The 2,810-nt window shown below is 42.6% G+C and overlaps 2 non-coding genes across 2 annotated transcripts; one reads left to right on the top strand and one right to left on the bottom strand.

The window, feature by feature from the left end:
• The first annotated feature begins 2,069 nt into the window (after positions 1–2,069).
• TRNAT-AGU lies at positions 2,070–2,143 on the top strand. The gene has a single exon. It is a non-coding gene; the product is annotated as a tRNA-Thr (tRNA).
• Positions 2,144–2,336: 193 nt separating this feature from the next.
• Positions 2,337–2,408, bottom strand: TRNAE-CUC. The gene has a single exon. It is a non-coding gene; the product is annotated as a tRNA-Glu (tRNA).
• Positions 2,409–2,810: the final 402 nt, after the last annotated feature.

Genomic DNA, 2,810 nt, shown 5'->3' with positions numbered 1-2,810 from the left:
ATTTTCCCATTTAATTTCCTTTATTTCCCATTTATTTTGCATTTTTCCCTCATTTTCCCCATTTCTGCCTTTATTTCCCCCCTCAATTTTCCCATTTAATTTCCATTTTTTCCCATTTCCCCCTCAATTTTTCCATTTAATTTCAATTTTTTCCCCATTTTCCCCCTCAATGTTTCCATTTATTTTACATTTTTCCGCTCAATTTTCCCATTTAATTTCAATTTTTTCCCACTTCCCCCTCAATTTTTCCATTTAATTTCAATTTTTTCCCATTTATTTTGCATTTTCCCCTCTTTTTCCCCATTTCTGCATTTATTTTCCCCCTCCATTTTCCCATTTAATTTCCATTTTTTCCCATTTTCCCCTCAATTTTCCCATTTATTTTCCATTTTTCCCTCATTTCCCCCCTCATTTTCCCCATTTAATTTCAATTTTTTTTCCTCATTTCTCCATTTATTTCCCCTTTCCCCTCTTTTCCCCCTCAATTTTCCATTTATTTCAGTTTTTCCCCTTATTTTCCCCTTATTTCCCCTCAATTTTTCCATTTATTTTGTTTTTAACTTCTTTTTTCACATTTCCCCCTCATTTTCCTCTCAATTTTCCCATTTAATTTCAATTTTTTCCCTTATTTCCCCTGAATTTTCCCATTTATTTTACATTTTCCTTCAATTTTCCCATTTAATTTCAATTTTTCTCTAATTTTTCCCATTTAATTTCAATTTTTCCCCTCATTTCCCCTCAATTTTTCCATTGATTTTGCTTTTTTTCCCAAATTTTTCCCATTTTCCCCACAGCTTTTCCATTTATTTTGCATTTTTCCCCTCAATTTCCCTCAGTTTGGGGAGAATTGGGGTTTTCCCTTTTTAGGGGAGCAGAAATTTGGGATTTTTGGAGGAGAGGAATTTGGGATTTTTGGGGATGGGGAAATTTGGAATTTTGGGGTTTTCCCTTTTTAGGGGAGCAGAAATTTGGGATTTTTGGAGGAGAGGAATTTGGGATTTTTGGGGATGGGGAAATTTGGAATTTTGGGGTTTTCCCTTTTTAGGGGAGCAGAAATTTGGGATTTTTGGAGGAGAGGAATTTGGGATTTTTGGGGATGGGGAAATTTGGAATTTTGGGGTTTTCCCTTTTTAGGGGAGCAGAAATTTGGGATTTTTGGAGGAGAGGAATTTGGGATTTTTGGGGATGGGGAAATTTGGAATTTTGGGGTTTTCCCTTTTTAGGGGAGCAGAAATTTGGGATTTTTGGAGGAGAGGAATTTGGGATTTTTGGGGATGGGGAAATTTGGAATTTTGGGGTTTTCCCTTTTTAGGGGAGCAGAAATTTGGGATTTTTGGAGGAGAGGAATTTGGGATTTTTGGGGATGGGGAAATTTGGAATTTTGGGGTTTTCCCTTTTTAGGGGAGCAGAAATTTGGGATTTTTGGAGGAGAGGAATTTGGGATTTTTGGGGATGGGGAAATTTGGAATTTTGGGGTTTTCCCTTTTTAGGGGAGCAGAAATTTGGGATTTTTGGAGGAGAGGAATTTGGGATTTTTGGGGATGGGGAAATTTGGAATTTTGGAGTTTTCCCTTTTTAGGGGAGCAGAAATTTGGGATTTTTGGAGGAGAGGAATTTGGGATTTTTGGGGATGGGGAATTTGGGATTTTTGGGGATGGGGAAATTTGGAATTTTGGAGTTTTCCCTTTTTAGGGGAGCAGAAATTTGGGATTTTTGGGGGAGGGGAATTTGGGATTTTTGGGGATGGGGAATTTGGAATTTTGGGGTTTGTAATTTTTGGAAGAGAGGAAATTTGGGATTTTTGGGGGAGGGGAATTTGGGATTTTTGGGGATGGGGAAATTTGGAATTTTGGGGTTTTCCGTTTTTAGGGGATGGGGAAATTTGGGATTTTTGGGGATGGGGAAATTTGGAATTTTGGAGTTTTCCCTTTTTAGGGGAGCAGAAATTTGGGATTTTTGGGGATGAAGAAATTTGGGATTTTTGGGTTTTCCCTTTTTGGGGAGGGGTCCGTGCGGGTGGGGGAGGGGCAGGAGGGATTTTGGGGCTGAGGGCGGCGCAGGGAGCGCGCGGCGCCGTGGCTTAGTTGGTTAAAGCGCCTGTCTAGTAAACAGGAGATCCTGGGTTCGAATCCCAGCGGTGCCTCCGCTCTGTCGCGACCAAATCGCGACAGGACCGCCGGTATTTTATGCATGACGTCACCTTTTTTTACTCCTAATTCAATATATTATTTTTCGACCAAACGCTAAATAACGGGGGGATAGAAAAAACAGGATCGGAAGCGGAAATAAGTTGGGAAAAAAATTTAAAATAAATAAAATGAGAAAAGAGATCCTTTTTCCCTGACCGGGAATCGAACCCGGGCCGCGGCGGTGAGAGCGCCGAATCCTAACCACTAGACCACCAGGGAAGGCTGGGAGCAGCGCGGCGCCGGCGCCACCAGAGGTATTCCGCCGCTCGCTGATTGGCTAAACCCGCCTCCACGAAGTGTCAATCAAAGTGCAGAGCCAATCAGAGTGCGGCGAGGGGGTGGTCGCGCCTCCGCCTCAGATTTCCCGCCGCTCGTCCCCGGCGCTGTGGGGAGGAAATTTGGGGATTCTGGGGTGAAATTCGGGCATTTTTGGAAAAAATTCGGGGACTTAGGGGTGGAACTCTGGAACTGGCGGGCGAAATGCTGAGATTTTGGGGAAAAACTCAGGAATTTCGTGTGGAAATACCGGAATGTCGCGCCGAAACCGCATGCTGGGCGCTGATTGGCTGGAATTGTCCTGAAGGAGTGTCAATCAAAATGCAAAGCCAATCGGAGTGCGGC

Source organism: Pyrgilauda ruficollis, unplaced genomic scaffold, assembly GCF_017590135.1.
Source record: "Pyrgilauda ruficollis isolate IOZ18807 unplaced genomic scaffold, ASM1759013v1 scaffold2088, whole genome shotgun sequence".
Lineage (NCBI taxonomy): Eukaryota > Metazoa > Chordata > Aves > Passeriformes > Passeridae > Pyrgilauda > Pyrgilauda ruficollis.
Note: the sequence above shows the minus strand (reverse complement) of the source record. Positions and strands in the feature narration are given on the sequence as shown.